Source organism: Callithrix jacchus, chromosome 17 (genome assembly GCF_049354715.1).
Source record: "Callithrix jacchus isolate 240 chromosome 17, calJac240_pri, whole genome shotgun sequence".
Lineage (NCBI taxonomy): Eukaryota > Metazoa > Chordata > Mammalia > Primates > Cebidae > Callithrix > Callithrix jacchus.
In genome coordinates, this window is record NC_133518.1 from 71,620,840 (window position 1) to 71,640,828 (window position 19,989).

The following is a 19,989-nucleotide window of genomic DNA, read 5'->3' on the forward strand; positions in this document are numbered from 1 at the left end:
ACACAGATTCCCAAACAGACCACAAGGAGGGTCTCCACTGGTGAATATATTGGATTTCAACCCAGACAGGTAGGAAGGGTGTCCACATAGAGCAGTAACCAGGTGTGATCTGTTGGAGCCGAAGTGGAATAAGAATGGCATCCATGGTTTTGGGTGAGGATGGAATGGCAAAGCCTAGCAGGATGAGGAGTATATCTGTGCAAGTGAGGAGGAGGCAGCAGAGATAGCAGAAAAACTGGTAGCAGAAGAACTGGCTGCATACAGATCAAATTGGTAAATATATTAAAGATAATAAAACTAGGTTTCTCACAGTAAGAAAAGAGGGTTATCAATCTGGAAATTAGAATTTCCTTGGTGCTAGAATGGAACTGGAACCACTGGTGTAGAAACATGGCTTTTGATAGATACGGAAACAGATATGTAAATCTCTACCCACGCATACTCCTTAGCTCTGCCCACTGAGAGATCTAGAGAGCAGTGACATCCCACTAGCAGTGAGCACATATGGAGTCCAGACCTTAGCCTTTAAAAACCATTTTCCATGAATAGGAACAATAGATCCTTGGAGAAATGACTGACTCCGGGACTGAAGCAGGGATAGTACAACAGTACCAAAATGCAAGGATGGGACATGTCAAAAGAACAACAAAAGCCAGCTTGAATGGAATCCTGTTGGCCAAAACAAGGGCAATCTGAGCTTCAAAATAAATAAATAATAATTGTTATAATGGGAAACTATGACTCCATACTGTTACAAATATGTATGTGAATTTTCTAAAATAAATAGAAAATAAAAAATTTTCTAAATAAATGAATTTAAGTTTAATGATGAACAGAATATTTAATCTGTTTAAAAATATGAGGACCTTGGCCGGGCATGGTGGCTCACAGCACTGTAATCCCAGCACTTTGGGAGGCCGAGGTGGGTGGATCACCTGAGGTTGGGAGTATGAGACCAGCCTGGACAACGTGGAGAAATCCTGTCTCTACTAAAAATGCAAAATTAGCTAGGCATGGTCTAATGTAATCCCAGGTACTCAGGAGGCCGAGGTAGGAGAATCGCTTGAACCCGGGAGGTGGAGGTTGCGGTGAGCTGAGATCGTGTCATTGCATTCCAGCCTGGGCAACAAGAGTGAAACTCTATCTCAAATAAATAAATAAATAAATAAATAAATAAATAAAAGAAATTGTATCTTCTGATAAAACACTTATTAATTATAAAGAAAAGTCTTGTATGCCCCACCATAGTCAAGAGATCAAAGTTAATATCATCAGTCATGGAGCAAAGTGAAACCATGTGTTACTTGATAGGGTACAATGAAAAGAACGTACCATTGCTTCTGTGATACTGATGCAAAGAATGTATAATGTGATTCTAATCATGAGAAAACACCAGACAAAACGACATTCAGAGAAATGCTAGAAAAGAACTTCAAAAGTGTCATCATCATGAGAGCTAAGGAAAGACTGAGCCCTGGAGGAAAACACTGATAGAGACATGATGATTAAATGCAATGTGTGATTCTAAAATGGATCCTTAAGCTATAAGATATTATTGAGAGATTCTGGGAAGATGGTGGAGCAGGAAGCACCAGGACTCTGTCTCATCACCCAGACAACAGAATCTGTGTGATGTAACTATTTTGGAACTGTAGTGTACTGAAGGCTTAGAAATTTTAGGGAAAATCTTGGATAGTGAAGTGCAGTTAATTTCTATCAATTTCAGCTCGTAGTACAGTAACTACTACCCATCTCCCACCACCAGCCCCAGCTTATTGGCAGGCAGCTGTGCACATGTTGCTGGAACAGCTTGCACATAGCTTGTGAGATGCAAAAAGAACCTTATCCGGTGAATACTGAAGTATCCGGTGAGCTGTTGACTGCTGCTTTTCTTTTTTTCTTCCAAGGACCCTCTCCATGTTATAGACACTGCTGCTTCTGATCACAGAGGTACAGACAGAGGCAGGCAGCCATTATTGTTGCACCTTTCCTCATTATTGCAAGCCCTTCCCCCTCTAGCTAAAGTGACTTGTAGGGGCTTTAAGGCCTATCCTCTCCCATTACATTTTTCTCTTTTTCCTTTTTGTGAGACAGACATTAAAGACCAGAATATACAAAAACAACTGCATATACAGGAAGAGTTAGAAAGTGACAATGCATGCCCAGAAAAAGATAGAGGCTCAGAAAGGATCTGAGAATACCTTAAGTTTATACCTTAGGCTGAAGCTGATCTTTGGCACAGAGAAAGCTTGCAACAATCAAAACCAGAAACAACAAGCAAAAATAAGTCAACAATCTCTGGGGTATGGGAGAATCTGATTTCCAATGTAACCACATTATTAGATTCAATTATCCAGTTTTTGACAAAGAAATCACAAGGCATATGAACAACCAGGATAGTACAGCATAGTCAAAGAAAGAATAAACAGAAACTGCCCTTGAAAAAAATCTAATGGTAGATCTACTAGACAAAGACTTTAAAATACCTGTCTTAAAGATGCTCTAAGAAATTAAGATGTGTATAAAGTCATGAAAATAATGTATGAACAAAATGGAAATATCAGTAAAGACACAGAAAACCTAAAAAGAAATGAAAAAGAAATTCTGGAACTAAGAAGTACGGTAACTGAAATTAAAAAAAATTCACTACTGTGGCAAGGCGTAGTGCTCAGGCCTGTAATTCCAGCACTTTGGGAGGCCAAGGCGGGTGGATCATGAGGTCAAGACCATCCTGGTTAACATGGTAAAACCTGATCTCAACTAAATATACAAAAAGTAGCAGGGTGTCGTGGTGTGCACCTGTGGTCCCAGCTACTTGGGAAGCTGAGGCAGGAGAATTACTTAAACCCAGGAGGCAGAGGTTGTAGCAAGCCGAGATCATGCCACTGCACTCCAGCCTGGTGACAAGAGTGAGACTCCATTTCAAAACAATAAATAAATAAAAAATCACTAGTTTAATTACTTAATAAGCGTATTTGAGCAAGCAAAAGAATCTGGAAATTATTAAAGACTGAAGAAACGTGAACAGAGCCTAAGGGATATGTGAGACATCATCAAGTGAACAAATCTACTCATTGCGGGACTATCAGAAGAGAATAGAAAGAAAGAATATGTGAAAAAATAATGGCTGAAAACCACCAAAATATGATGAAAGAAATGAACATAAACATACAAGAAGCTCAATGACTTCCAGGTAAATTGAACTCAGAGATCCACATCAAGACACATGATAATCAAAAGGCAAAGATAGAATCTTGCAAGCAGCAAGACATAAGTGACCAGTGCCATAAAAAGGATCCTCAATAAGATTATCAGAAGATTTCTCATTTGAAACTTTGGAGGTCAGAAGGCAGTAGGTTGATATATTCAAAGTGCTAAAAGAAAAAAAGTGTTAACCAAGAATCCTGTATCTGTCAAACCTGTCCTTCAAAAGCGAGGGGAAATTAAAAGTACACTAGACAGTAACCTGAAACCATATGAAGAAATAAAGATCTCAATAAAGATAAATATATACACGGGCAATATAAAAACTACTACTATTCTAATAACAGTAGTTATTATAATAGTAACTCTACTTTTTGTTTTCTACATAATCTATTTGCATGGTATATCGATAGTAATAGTAACAGGCACATCAATAAATAAGAAGAGAGCAGGGGTGGCTATACTAATGCCAGACAAAACAGGCTGGGTGCAGTGGTGCATGCCTTTAATACCAGCGCTTTGTGAGGCCAAGGGAGGCAGATCACTTAAGCCCAGAAGTTGAAGACCAGACTGGGCAACATAGCAAAACCCATCTCTACTAAAAATACAAACAATTAGCCAGGCATACTGGCACATGCCTGTATTTCCAGCTACTTGGGAGGCTGAAGTGGGAGAATCACTTGAGCCCAGGAAGTTGAGGCTGCAATAAGCCATGATTGAGTCATTGCATTCCAGCCTAGGCAATGAAAGTGAGACTCTGTCTTTAAAAGGAAAAAAAAAAGAAATCTGACAAAATAGCCCTTAAGTTAAAAAAAAAAAGTTATAAGAGATAAATAAGGAGGACATTATATATTAATAAAAGATTCAATATACATCAAGAATAAATAACTATAAACATTTATGTAGCTAATGACAGATCATCAAAATATATGAGGCAAAAACTGACAGAATTGAAGGGAAAAATAAGACAGTTTTACAATAATAGTTGGACTCCACTACTGAATTCTCACTCTCAATAATGGATAGAACCAAGAGACAGAAGATAAGTAAACAGAGGACTTAACACAACAAAACAACTACATCCAACAGACATACATAGTGCACACGGGACATTTTCCAATACATGTTGTATGTTGAGACACAAAGTAAGTTTCAACAGATTTTAAAATATGGATATAATACATAGTATCTTCTCCCATCATAAGATGAAGTTACAAATTAGTAATAGAAGTGAAACTGGAAAATTCACAAGTTTGAGGAAATTAAACAACACACTCTTAATGGATCAAAGAAGCAATCACAAGAGAAAATAGAATATAGTTAGAGACAAATAAAAACAACTACATATCAAAAGTTATGGGACACAGTCAAAATAGTGCTAAGGGGTAAATTTATAGCTATAAATGTGTTCATTTAAAAATGAGAAAGGATAAAGGGGCAAGATGGCTGACTCGAAGTAGCTAGTGTGCAAGACTCTCTCTCACAGAAAGAAACAGAAAGGGTGAATAAATACACCTTCAATTGAAACATCCAGGTACTTGCGTTGGAACTAATCGAGGAAACAACTTGACCCACAGAGAACAAAGAAAAGTAAGACAGGACGACAGCCCACTAGGGAGCAACACCGAGCCAGGGAAACCTCCCCACCTAGGAAAGCAGTAAGTGAATGTGTTGCCCCAGGAAACCATGCTTCTCCCACGGTTCTCTGCAACCCCCGGGTCAGGAGATCTTGTGAACCCACTCCGCTAGCCTTTGGTCTGACAGAGCCATGTGGAGTCTTGGCAGAGGAGCCACTCAGGCATGTGTGGAGACCCTGGAGCCTTAGATACTTGGGCTTTTTGGCAAAGCGGGAGGTCAGACCCTGTATATAGCCTTAGGAAAGCGGCTGAATCCAGGGGACTGAGCAGCGACAGACTGCAGGCCCCACTTCCACAGCACCTCACAAGATAAGACCCACTGGCTTGGAATTCCAGACTGCCACTGGTAGCAGCATTGCACCTCCCTAAGAAGGAGCTCCCGGAGGGAGGGGCAGGCTGCCATCTTTGCTGTTTAGGTGACTTGGCTGATCCAGCCTTTGGGCTTTATAGAGTTTGAGCTGACCGGGAAGTGGAAGAAACTCCCCCAGCATAGCTGCTCTACCAAAGCATGGCCAGACTGCTGCTGCTGTTGCATTTTTTTTTAATTTATAGCTAGGATTACAGGAGTACACCACCAGGCCCGGCTAATTTTTGCATTTTTAGTAGAGACAGTGTTTTGCCCTGTTGGCCAGGCTGGTCTTGAACGTCTGGTGTCAAGTGATCTGCCTGCCTTGACCTCCCAAAGTGCTGGGATTACAGACGTGAGCCACCATGCCTGGTCAGACTGCTTCTTTAAGTTAGTCTCTGATCTCATTCCTCCTCACTGGGTGGAACCTCACAACCCAGGCCTCCGGCCACCTCCTGTTGGCTTTCTACAGCCAACAGAGATTTGTAACCTCCCTTGGATGGAGCTTCCAGGGGGAGCGGTGGGCCACCATCTTTGCTGTTTGGGCAACTTTGCCATTCCAGCCTTCAGAGTGTCTGAGGTGACCAGGGACTGTAGTGGGCCTCCAGCAAAGCACAACTGCTCTACCGAAACATGGCCGAACATGGTTCGGATCCCCGAACCTGTTCCTCCTTACTGGGTGGGATGTGGGGTCTCCAGATACTTCCTGTGAGTGCCTTTGGGCTGGCAACAGGCCCGTACCTCAGTGGGACACAGCTCCCAGAGGGTGTGACAGGCTGCCATCTCTGCTGTTTTGTAGGCTTCAAAACAGTAGGTACTACAAAATCTTAGGGACTGCAGCAGGCCCCAAGCATAGCATAGCAGCCCTATGGAAAGTGGCCAGACTTTAGGTGGGTTCCTATTGCCGTATCTCTTCACTGGGCAGGTCCTCCATGCCTGAACCTCCAGTCACCTCCTGCCAGAGCTATTAGCTCACTAGCAACATGGCAACACCCTGGACAGAGCCTCCAGGGGCAAAGTAGAGCCTCTCTGCCACTGCATCTGCAGTGGAACTGCCCTTGCCACACTTGGACTAATGAAGGAGCAAAGACCCTAAGTGGCTTATCCATACCTCCAGCAAGATGCAGGGCCAGTCAGTCCATCTCACACAGATCCCTTACACCTCTCACTGCTTATCACCAGACAGGAAACCCCTGGCTTGGGCCCACAGCATAGACCCTCCATCCTGGGCTGATCGCAATGAGTGATTGCTGACCTGTACTTCTCTAAGGTGGAGCCCCCAGGATACAAGCAAACTATTCTCAGCCACCACCACTACTAAGATCCCTTCCTTTGCTACCTCCAAGTTGGGAAGGAACAACATTAACACTAAGATTGCCCTAGAGCTTCACTGAGCAACTGAGGAGTGCCAAGTTGTGATCTATAGCCAACAATCAAGGAGGAAAGGAACCCACACTTTCAGAGCATTGAGAGGGAATATGGCTGCAACTGTGAGGAAACACAGGGGACCACACAACTGAGTAAGAGGCTACCAACTGACCAATAAGCTAAAGTGCCACCTGCTGGATTATGCCCCAAAGCTTGAATGCCAAAAATACTTCACTCACTGCTAGGGTTTGGCTGTGTCCCCATCCAAATCTCATCTTGAGTTGTAGTTCCCATAATCCCCACATGTCGTGGGAAGGACCTGGTGGGAGATAACTGAATCATGGGGGCAGTTACCCTCATGCTGTTCTCGTGATACTAAGTTCTCATGAGATCTGACGGTTTTATAAGGGGCTTTCCACCCACCCCCTTCACTCATTCATCTCTCTCCTACCACCATGTAAGGAGGAAATAGTTGCCTTCTCTTTCACCATGATTCTAAGTTCCCTGAGGCCTGCCCAGCCATGAAGAACTGTGAGTCGATTAAATCTCTTTCCTTTATAAATTACCCAGTCTCAGGCATGTCTTTATTAGCAGCATGAGAATGGACTAATACACCCCTACCTGAAACCAGAGACAAAAAGTGAGCTTCAAATAAAGACCCTGTATAAAAGCTTCAGTCTGATGAAAATATCCAAAAAAGAAGTCTATCTGACTGTACTCAAGCTACAATGCAGTTAAAGGAACACCCACATGCAGAGATGAGAAAGAACCAACGCAAGATCTTCAGTAACTCAAACGGCAAGAGTCATACGTCCTCCAAATGACCTCACCAGTTCTTTAGCAAGAGTTCTCAACCAGGCTGAACTGGATGGAATGACAAAAATAGAATTCAGAATATGAACAGAAACAAAGATCATTGCTATTTGGGAGGATGACAAAACCCAAATAAGGAAAATCAGAATCACAATAAAGTGGTACAGGAGCTCAAGGATGAATTATCCAGTATGAAAATATTAACAGAAAATGAGCCAACCTGAAGAAAGAATCTCTGAACTTGAAGACTGGTTCTCTGAAATAAGACAGTCAGGCAAAAATAAAGGAAAAAATAAATAAATAAAAAGGAATGAAAAAAAACCTCTGAGAAGTAGGGGATTACGTAAACAGGCCAAATCTATGAATCACTGGCATCCCTGAAAGGGAGGGGAAGAAAGGAAACAACTTGGAAAACATATTTCAGGATCTCATCCATTAAAACTTCCCCAACCTTGCTAGAGAGGCCAACAGTCAAATTCAGAAAGCGAATTCCTGCAAGATCCTATGCAAGAAGATCATACCTAAGACACATATTTGTCAGGTTTTCCAAGATTAAAATGAAAGAAAGAATGTTAAAGGCAACTAGAGAGAAAGGGCAGGTCACCTACAAAGGGAACCCCATCAGACAAACAGTGAACCTCTTGGCTGAAATCCTACAAGCCAGAAGAGATTGGGGCCTATATTCAACATTCTTTTTTTTTTTTTCCAACATTCTTAAAGAAAAAAAAAAATCTTCAGTCAAGAATTTCATATGCAGACTAAGCTTCCTAAGTGAAGTAGAAATAAGATCATTTTCAGATAAGCAAATGTTGAGGGAATACATTACTACCAGTCCTGCCTTACAAGAGATGTTGAAAGGTGGACTTAATGTAGACAGACCATACCAGCTAATACAACAACACACTTAAACACATAGACCAGTGTCACTGTAAAGCAACCAGACATACAGGCCAACATGATAACCAGCATGATAACAGCACAGTGACAGGATCAAATCCACACATATCAATACTAACTTTGAATGTAAACATGAAATGTCTCCACTTAAAAGGCACAGAGTGGCAAGCTGGATAAAAAAGCAAGACCCAATGGTATGCTGTCTTCAAGAGAACCATCTCAGATGTCATAATATTCAGAGACTCAAAATAAAGGTATGGAGGAAAATCTACCAAGCAAATGTAAAACAGAAAAAAGCAGGGGTTGCAATCCTAATTTCAGACAGAAGAGATTTCAAATTAACAAAGATCGAAAAAGACAAAGTAGGACATTACATAATGAAAAAGGGTTCAATTCAACAAGGAGACCTAACTATCCTAAATATATATGTACCCAACACAGGAGTATACAGATTCATAAAGCAAGTTCTTAGAGACCTACAAAGAGACATAGATTCCCACAGAGCAACAGCTGAAGACTTCAACTCTCCACTGATAGTATTAGACATCATTAAGGCAGAAAATTAACAAAGATATTCAAGACTTCAACTCAGCATTGGACCAAATGGATCTGATAGGCCTTTACAGAACTCTCCACCCCAAACCAACAGAATATACATCCTTCTCATCATCACATGGCAAATACTCTAAAACTGCCCAAATAATTAGATATAAAACAATCCTCAACAAACGTAAAAGAACCAAAATCATATCAAACACAATCTTGGACCACAGTGCAATAAAAACAGAAGTCAAGACTATGAGAATTGCTCAAACCATGCAACTACATGAAATTAAACAACATACCCCTGAATGACTTTTGGGTAAATAATGAAATTAAGGCAGAAATCAAGTTCTTTGAAAAAAGTGAGAACAAAAATACAAGATACTAGAATCGCTGAGATATAGTTACAGCAGTACTAAGAGGTAAATTCACAGCACTAAATGCCAACATCAAAAAGTCCAGATCTTGCAGTGGCTCATGAATGTAAAATCCCAGCGCTTTGGAGGCCCAGGTGGGTGGATCATTTGGGGTAAGGAGTTTGAGACCTGATTGGCCAACATGGTGAAACCCCATCTCTACAAAAAGTACAAAAATTAGCTGGGCATGGTGGTACATGCCTGTAATCCCAGCTACTCAGGAAGCTGAGGCAGAATTGTTTGAATTTGGGAGGCAGAGGTTGCTGTGAGCTGAGATTGCACCACTGCACTCCAGCTTGGGCAACAGAATAAGACTTCTTCTCAAAAAGAGAGAAAAAAAAAAAAAGAAGTCAGATTTCAAAACAACAACCTAACTTCATAACTGAAAGAACTAGAGAAGGAAGAACAAATTAACCCCAAGAGTTAGCAGAAGATGAGAAATAACCAGAGCTGAAATCAAAGAACTTGAGATGCAAAACATCATTCAAAAGATCAGTGAATCCAGGAGTTGGGTTTTTAAAAAAAAAAAGATCAATAAAATAGGCCACCAGTTAGACTAATAAGAAAGAAAGGAGAGAAGATACAAATAAACACAATTAGAAATGATGATGGGAATGTTACTACTGACTGCACAAAAAAATAAAAACCATCACAAACTACAACGAACACCTCTATGCACACAAACTAGAAAACCTAGAAGAGACAGATAAATTCCTGGACACATACACCCTCCCAAAACTGATGCAAGAAGAAAATGATTCCCTGAAGAGAACAATAACAAGATCCAAAATTGAATCACTAATAAATAGCCTACCAAAATAAACAAAACAAAACAAAAAAGCCTAGGATCTGATGAATTCACAGCTGAATTCTACCAGATGTACAAATAAAAGCTGGTAGCATTCCTACAGAAACTATTCCAAAAAACTGAGGAGGAAAGACTCCTTCACAATTCATTTTAATGAGGCCAGCATCAAAGAATGATACCAAAACCTAGCAGAGGCTGGGCATGGTGGCTCACACCTATAATCTCAGCACTTCGAGAGGCTGAGGCAGGCAGATCACCTGAGGTCAGTCAGGAGTTGGAGACCAGCCTGGCCAACATGGTAAAATCCCATCTCTACTAAAAATACAAAAAATTAGCCAGGCATGGTGGCATGCACCTATAAATACCAGCTACTAAGGAGACTGAGGCAGAATTGCCTGAACCCAGGAGGTGGAGGCTGCAGTGAGCCAAGACTGTGCCACTGCCCTTCAGCCTGGGTCACAAAGCAAAACTGTCTCAAAACCAAACCAAATCAAACAAAACAACAAAAAACACAACAAACAACAACAAAAACGTCAGGCCAGTATCCTTGATGAACATCAATACAAGATCTTCAAGAAAATACTGGCAAACTGAATCCAGCAGAACATTAAAAAGCTAATCCACCATGATCATGTAGGCTTTATCCCCAGATGCAAGGTTGGGTCAGCATATATGAATCAATAAATGTGATTCATCATATAAACAGAACTAAAGACAAAAACCACATGATTATCTCAATAGACACAAAAAAAGACTTGATGAAATTCAACACTGCTTCATGTTAAAAACTCTCAAAAAACTAGGTATCAAAGGAACATACCTCAAAATAATAAGGGCCATCCATATAAGACAAACCCACAACAGCCAACGTTATTCGGAATGGCAAAAGGTGGAATTATGCCCCTTGAAAACTGACACAAGACAAGGATGTTCTCTCTCACCACTTCTATTAAACATAGTACTGGAAGTCCTAGCCAGAATAATCAGGCAAGAGAAAGAAATAAAGGGCATCCAGGTCAGGCATGGTGGCTCATGCCTATAATCCCAGCACTTTGGGATGCTGAGGTGGGTGGATCACTTGAGGTCAGGAGTTTGAGACCAGCTTGGCCAACATGGTGAAACCCATCTCTACTAAAAATATAAAAATCAGCCAGGTGTGGTGGTGCATGGCTGTAGGCCCAGATACTCGGGAAGCTGAGGCAGGAGAATTGCTTGAGAGTCAGAGGTTGCAGTGAGCTGAGATTGAGCCACTGCAGTCCAGCCTGATGACAGAGTGAGACTCCGTCTCAAAAAAAAAAAAAAAAAAAAAAAAGAAATAAAGGGCATCCAAACTGAAGAGAGAAAGTCAAACTACCTCTGTTTGCAGATGGCATCATTTTATATTTAGAAAACTTCACAGTCTCAGCCCAAAAGCTCCTCAAACTGATAAACAACTTCAGCAAAGTTCAGGATATAAAATCAATGTACGAAAATCACTAGCACTCCTATACACTAAAAACAGTCAAACCAAGAGCCAAATTAAAAAGGCAATCCCATTCACAACTGCTATAAAAAGAATAAAATACCTAGGAATATAGAAAATCAGAGAAATGAAAGATCTCTACAAAGAGAATTACAAAACACTGCTCAAAGAAATCAGAGAAGACACAAACAAATGGAAAAATATAACAGCTCATGGATAGGAAGAATCAACATCATTAAAACAACTATACTGCCCAAAGCAATTTACACATTCAATACTATTTCTATCAAACTACCAATGTCATTCTTCACAGAACTTGAAAAACCTATTTTAAAATTCATATAGAACCAAAAGAGAGCACAAATATCCTAGACAATCCTACGCAAAAAGGACAAAGCTGGAGGTATCACGTTACCTGACTTCAAGCTATGTTATAAGGCTACAGTAACCAAAACAGCATGGTAGTTGTAAAAAATAGACACACAGACCAACGAACAGAAAAGAGAGCCTAGAAATAAGACCGCACATCTATGTCCAGCTGACCTTCTACAAAGATGACAAAAAAAAAAAAAAGCAATGGGGAAAAGACTCCCTACTCAATAAAGGGTGCTTGGATAACTAGCTAGCCATATGCAGAAGATTGAAGCTGGACCCCTTCCTTATACCATATACAAAAATCAACACAAGATGGATTAAAGACATAAATATAAAATCCAAAACTATAAAAACCCTGGAAGACAATCTAGGCAATACCATCCTGAACATAGCAATGACCAAAGATTTCATGTCAAAGGTACCAAACCAATCACAACAAAAGCAAAAATAGACAAGTAGGATCTAATTAAACGAAAGAGCTTCTACACAGCAAGAGGAAGTGCCAACAGAGTAAACAGACAACCTAAAGAATGGGAGACAATATTTGTAAACAATGCCTCTCTGACAAAGGTTTAATACCCAGCAATTTAAACAAATTTACAAGAGAAAAAACAACCCCATTAAAAAGTGGGCAAAGGACATGAACTGACACTTCTCAAAAGAAGACATACATGTGGCCAACAACCATATGAAAAAAAGCTCCATATCACCGATCATTACAGGAATGCAAATCAAAACCACAATGAGATATCATCTCATACCAGTCAGAATGGCTGTTCTTTAAAAGTCAAAAAATAACAGATGTTGTTATTCACTATCATGAGAAAGAGAAAAAAAATAACAGATGTTAGTGAGGTTGTGGAGAAAAGAGAACACTTAAACACTGTTGGTGGGAGTGTAAATTAGTTCAACCATTGTGGAAAGCAGTATGGCAATTCCTCAAAGAGCTAAAAGAAGAACTACCATTCAATCCAGCAATCCCATCCACAGGAATATATATCATCCTACCATAAAGACACATGCATGTGAATGTTCACTGCAGCACTATTCACAACAGCAAAGATATGGAATCAACCTAAATGTCCATCAATGATGAATTGGATAAAGAAAATGTGGTACATATATACCATGGAATACTATAAAGCCATAAAAAATAATGAGATTGTGTCTTTTTAGAGGGCATGGATGGTACTGGAAGCTATTATCCTTAGTAGACTAATGTAGGAACAGAAAACCAAACACCACAAGTTCTCACTTATAAGTGGGAGGAGCTAAATGATAAGAACTCATGAACACAAAGAAGGAAACAGACACTGGGGTCTACTTGAGGGGGTGAGGGTGGGAGGACAGGAAGAGGAGAGGAGCAGAAAAGATAACTATTGGGTACTGGGCTTAATACTTGGGTAATGAAATAATACGTACAATATGTGTTTACCTAGGTAACAAAGCTTCTCATGTACCCCCAACCCTAAAATAAAAGTTAATATAAATAAATTGGAAATATTTCAAATCAGCAACCTAACTTTACAACTAGATAAGAATAAACTAAACCTAAAGCTAGCAGAATGAGGAAAATAATAAAGATCAGAGTAGAGAGCAACAAAACAGAAAAACAGGAAAAAAATCAATTAAACAGAAAATAGAACAGAAAAAAAAATCAATGAAATCAAATGTTGGTTCTTCAAGAAGATAAAACAAGTTGACAAAACTTCAGCTAGATCATCAGTCCCCAACCTTGTTGGCACTGGGGCTGGCTTTGTGGAAGACAATATTTCCATGGACCAGAATGGACAGGGAATGGTTTTGAGATAAAACAGTTTCACCTCAGATCATCAGGCATTAGAATCTCATAAGGAGCGTGAAACCTAGATCCCTCCCATGCTCGGTTCACAAGAGGTTTATGCTATGAGAATCTCATGCTGCTGCTGATCTGACAGGAGGTGGAGCTCAGGCGGTAATGCTCACTAGCCCACTGCTCACCTCCAGCTGTGCAGCCTGGTCCCTAACAGGCCACAGAGTGGTACTGGGTCCAAAGCCTGGGGCTAGGGACCCCAGAGCTAGATGGACTAACACAAAAAGAGAGAAAATAAAAATTACTGAAATCAGAAATAAAAGCAGGGACATTACAAGCCCAGCTAGGTTTTGTATTTTTAGTAGAGATGAGGTTTCAGTGTTTGCCAGGATGATCTCGATCTCTCGACCTTGTGATCTGCCTGCCTTGGTCTCCAAAAGTGCTGGGATTACAGGTGTGAGCCACCACGCCCAGCCAATCTTACACACACACACACACACATATACATATTTTTTTTTGAGACAGAATTTCACTCTAGTTGCCCAGGATGCAGTGCAACGGCATGATCATGGCTCAGCACAACCTCTGCCTCCTGGGTTCAAGCGATTCTTCTGCCTCAGTCTCCCAAGTAGCTGGGATTATAGGTACCCGCTACCACACCTGGCTAATTTTGTATTTTTAGCAGAGACAGGGTTTCTCTATGTTGGTCAGGTTGGTCTTGAACTTCTGACCTCAGGTGATCCACCCACTTTGGCCTCCAAAAGTGCTGGGATTACAGGAATGAGCCACTGTGCCAATCTTTGTATAATTAAGGAGACTGAATTAGTAATCAAAAATCTCCTGACAAAGAAAAGTCCAGGACCTGATGGCTTCACTGTTGAATTCTACCAAACATTTAGAGAAGAATTAGTATCAACCCTTCTTAAATTTTTCTGAAATATTGAAGAGGAGGGAACACTTCCTAACTCATTCTATGAGGATAGCATTACCCCGATACAAAGCCAAAGATACTAAAGAAAAGAAAACTACTGACCAATATCCCTCATGAACACTGATGCAAAAAACCTCAACAAAATACTAGCAAACCAAATTCAGTGATATATTAAAAGGATTACACATTATGACCAAATGGGATTTATTCCTAAATGCAAGGATGGCTCAACATACAAAAACTGATCAATGTAATATACCACCTTAACAGAACGAAGGAAGAACGCCCACCACATAATCATTTCCATGACTACAGAAAAAGCATTTAATAAAATTCAATATCCTTTCATGATAAAAAAACACTCAGCAAGCTAGGAATCAAAGGAAACTACTCCAAAATAATAAAAGTGATGTATGAAAAACCCACAGTAAACACACTTTCTTCTAAGATCAGGAACAAGGTAACAATGCCCACATTTGCCATTTCTATTCAACATAATATTGACAGTTGTAGCCAGAGCAACCAGGCAATAAAAAGTAAAAAAAAAAAAGCCATCTAAAATGGAAAGGAAGAAGGAAAATTATCTCTGTTCATAGATAATACAATCTTATATTTAGAAAACTAAAGACTGCACACACGAAAATTAGAACTAATAAATGGATTCAGCAAAGTAGGATACAAAATCAACCCCCAAATCATTTGCATTTCTATACACTAACAATGACCGGAATAAGTTTCGAGAAATGTGTTGGTAGATGATTTCCTTACTGTGCGAACTTCACAGAGTATATGCATACAAACCCTAGACGGTATCGCCTACTATGTATCTAAGCTATACGGATAGCCTATCGCTCCTAGGCCACAAACCTGTAAAGCATATTAATGTACTGAATACTGTAGGCAACTGTAATATGATAAGTATTTGTCTATCTAAACATAGAAAAGGTACACTAAAAATACAATAGAAAAGAGAAAAAATGGTATACTTGTATAGAGCATTTACCATGAATGGAACTTGCAGGACTGGAAGTTGCTCTGGGTAAATTAGTGAGTGGTGAGTGAAAGTGAAGACCTACGATATTACTGTAGACTTTATAAACACTGTACACTTAGGCTATACTACATTTACAAAAAAACCTTTCTTCAATGATAAATTAATCTTAGCTTTCTGTAAGATTTTTATTTTACAAACAAATTATTATTATTATTTTTGAGACAAAGTCTCACTCCATCTCCTAGGCTGGAATGCAGTGGCGTGATCTCTGCTCTCTGCAACCTCCACCTCCCAGGTTCAAGCAATTCTCTGCCTCAGCCTCCCGAGTGTCTAGGATTATAGGCGCCTGCCACCATGCCTGGCTAATTTTTTTGTATTTTTAGTAGAGATGGGGTTTCACCATCTTAGCCAGGCTGGTCTTGAACTCCTTACCTTGTGATCCACCTGCCTCGGCCTCCCAAAGTGCTGGAATTACAGGTGGAGCCACTGTGCCTGGCCACAAACAAATTTTTAAAAATCTTTTGACTCTTCTGTAATAACACTCTGCTTACAACACAAACACACTGTACAACTGTATGAAAATATTTTCTTCACATTGTTTTTTTTTTTTGTTTATTTGTTTCTTTGTTTTCAGACAGGGTCTTGGTTTGTTGCCCAGGCTGGAGTGCAGTGGTGCAACAGCAGCTCACTCTACCTCTTGGTTCTCAAGTGATCCTTCTACCTCAGCCTCCCAAGTAGCTGAGACCAAAGATGTGTGCCAGCAGGCCTGGCTAAAATTTTTTGTATTTTTTGTAGAGAGGGGTCTCCCTATGTTACCCAGGCTGGTCTCAAATTCCTGGCCTCAAGAGATCCTTTCACCTTGGCTTCCTAAAGTGCTGGGATTACAGACATGAGTCACTGTGCATGGCTTTTTCTTTATATTCTTATTCTAGGAGCCATTTTCTAACAAAAGTTTTTAAAAACTTTAAAACTTTTTTGTTAAACCCTAAGACACAAACACACATATTAGTCTAGGCCTATATAGTCTCAGTCTCAAGTTCAACTTCACTGTCTTCCAACTCCATATCTTGTCTCACTGAAAGATCTTCAGGGGTAATAACATGTATGGGGCTGTTATCTCCTAGGATAAGAATGCCCTCTTGTGGAATACCTCCTAGAGGACCTGACTGAGGCTATTTTACAGTTAACTTTTTTAAAAGTGTAAGTATACTCTAAAATAGTGATGAAAATTATAGTATAGTAAATATCAAAACCAGGCTGTGCATAGTGGCGCATGCCTATAATCCCAGCACTTCAGGAGGCTAAAGCAGGCAGATCGCTTGCGCCCAGGAATTTTAAAATAGCCTGGGTAATATTACAAAACCTCAACTTTGCAAAAAAATTTAGCTGGGCATGGTGGTGTGCACCTGCTGTACCAGCTACTCAGGAGGCTATGGTAGAGGAATAGCTTCAGCCCAGGAAGGTGAGGCTGCAGTGAACCAAGATCATGCCACTGCATTCCAGCCTAGGTAACAGTAAAACCCTGCCTCAAAAATAAATACATAAATAAATCAACAAACAAAGCAGTAACGCAGTTGTTTGTTATGGATATCAAGTATTATGTATCGTGCATTATGTATGTGCAATAATATATTGTGCTATACTTTTATACAGTTGGCAGCGCAGTAGGTTTGTTTACACCAGCATTATCACAAATGTATAATGCACTGCACTATGATGGTATGACAGCTATGATATTACAAGGTAATAGGAATGTTTTAGCTACACTTTAATCTTATGGGACCACTGTCATAAATGCAGTCTGACATTGACTGAAATGTTATGTGCTGCATGACTGTACATCAAAATTAACTTAACTGAGGTGAAAGATTTGCACAATGAAGACTAGAAAACACTGCTGAAAGAAATAAAAGATATACATAAATAGAAGCACATCCCACTTTCACAGATTGGAAGACAATAATGTTGAGATATCAATATTATCCGAAGAGATCTACAGATTCAGTGCAATCTATCAAAATCCCAATGACACTTTTTATAGATATAGAAAAATTACCCTAAAATTAATAAGAAATCTTAAGTAACAGCAAATTGCCACAACAGTCTTGGGGGAAAAAACAAACAAACAAAAAAACCCAAAGCTAGAGAACTCATACTTCTTCCTGATTTCAAAACTTACTACAGAGCCGGGTGGGTGTGGTGGCTCAGGCCTGTAATCCCAGCACTTTGGGAGGCTAAGGCAGGCAGATCACAAGGTCAAAAGATAGAGACCATCCTGGCCAACATGGTGAAACCACATCTCCACTAAAAGTACATAAAATTAGCTGGGCGTGGTGGTATGTGCCTATAGTCCCAGCTACTCAGGATGCTGAGGCAGGAGAATTGCTTGAACCCAGGAGGCAGAGGCTACAGTGAACTGAGATCATGCCACTGCACTCTAGCCTGGCAACAGAGTGAGACTCCGCCTCAAAAAAATAAGAAAAAACAACAACAACAACAAAAGACCAACCAGCCAAACAAGAAAAAACAAAAAAACTTACTACAGAGCGACAATAATCAAAACAGCATGTTAATGGCATAAAGACAAACACATAGAACAGAATAGAATATACAGTTCCAAAATAAATATATGGTCAAATGATTGTTGACAATGGTGCCAAGACCATTCAATGGTGAAAGACAGTCTTATATTAACAAGTGATGGTGGGAAAACTGGATTATCAATAAGCAAAAGAAAGAAGCTGAATCTTACCTTACAGCAAATACAAAAATTAACTTAAAATGTATCAAATACCTACACATAAGAACTGAAACTATAGATTATTAGAATAAAAACAGGGCAAAAGTGTCACAATATTGGATTTAGCAATGAGTTCTTGGGTATGACCCCAAAGGCACAGGGAACAACAACAACAAAAATAGACAAATTAAAGTTAATGAAAATTAAAATATTTTGTGTCTCAAAAGACAGTATCAACAGAGTAAAATATCAACCCACAGAATGGAAGAAAATATTTGCAAATCATATATCCAACAAGGTTATAATATCCAGAATATACAGAGAACTCTGGCAACGACAACAAAAATAAACAAACTGATTCAAAAATGGGCAAAAAAGTAGAAGACATTTTTCCAAAGATGATAATCAAATGGCCAATAAGCACATGAAAAGATGGTAAACATCACCAATCATTAGGGAAATGCAAATCAAAACTACAATGAGATATCACCGCACATCCATTCAGATGGCTACTAAAACAACAACAATGAAATAACTAGTATTGGTGAGGATATGGGGAAACTGAACCCCTCCTGCATTGTTGACAGGAATGTAAAATGGTACAGCTGCTATGAAAAACAATACAGTGACTTAAATAAATTAAAAACAGAACTACAATATGATCCAGCAATTCTACTTCCGGGTATTTACCCATCAAAACTGAAAACAGATGAGGATGCACTAAGGAAACTGCATTTCCAGAGAGAGACACAGCAAGCAGGACTGAAAACGGTTAGTCTAAGGGGATTCAGGACAGCAACATAGAGAAGGCATCAAGAATGTACTTCATTCACCCGCAAACAGTATGAAGAGCTAGAAGCTCTGTTTAGCGAGAGCATGTTCTGACATTTCCTGATCAATCGTCAGGAGAAACTAGCTTTGAAACTCGACCTACCAGAGTCAATAGTAAAGGTTTGGCTCAGGAACCGGCGATTCAAACAGAAAAAGCAGCAGCAGCAGCAGCAGCAGCAGCAATCAGCAACGCTACCAAGCCAGATCCTTCTATCAAAGAAGGATGTGCCCATCTTCCTGAGAACATTTATCATTTCTTACACTTTTTCTCCTGTGGTTTCAGATTTCTATAGCTCCCTTCCACCTCAGCCCTTAGGCCCTTCCAATTGGGCATGGAACTCTACCTTCACTGAGAGTCCCACAAGTGATTTCCAAATGCAAGATACTCAGTGGGAGAAGCTGGTAGCCTCAGTTCCTGCTTTGTACTCTGATGCCTATGACATATCCCAAGTCATAGAACTGTAGGATCTTCCTGATGAGAATGAGATATCCAGCTCTTCTTTCCACTGTCTGTATCAGTATCTCTCACCCACAAAGCACCAGGTAGGAGGACAGGGTTCCTCTCCCAGCATCTTTGCTGGTCCAGCTGTAGGCCTATCTCCCGTACAAACCTGGCCCAGTATGACAAGCCAAGGCTTTGAAGCCTACAGTCTAACAGACAGCCTAGAATTCTAGAAAACCTCCAATGTGGTACTTTGGATTTTTCTGATCAGAGTACTAATAAATAGGGACCATTTAGAAAAGAGGTTGCTAAAAGATTTTTTTTAAAATAAAAAAGAAAAAAGAGAAATGGTAGGGTACGGTGGCTCACTTCTGTAATCTCAACACTTTG

The 19,989-nt window shown here is 39.9% G+C and overlaps 1 protein-coding gene and 1 pseudogene across 50 annotated transcripts in view; one reads left to right on the forward strand and one right to left on the reverse strand.

Moving 5' to 3' along the window:
• The window catches only part of CLASP2 (cytoplasmic linker associated protein 2), a 246,743-nt gene that overhangs the window by 23,178 nt on the left and 203,576 nt on the right, over positions 1–19,989 (reverse strand). The window lies entirely within an intron of this gene.
• LOC144580040 (arginine-fifty homeobox pseudogene) lies at positions 5,821–19,925 on the forward strand (annotated as a pseudogene).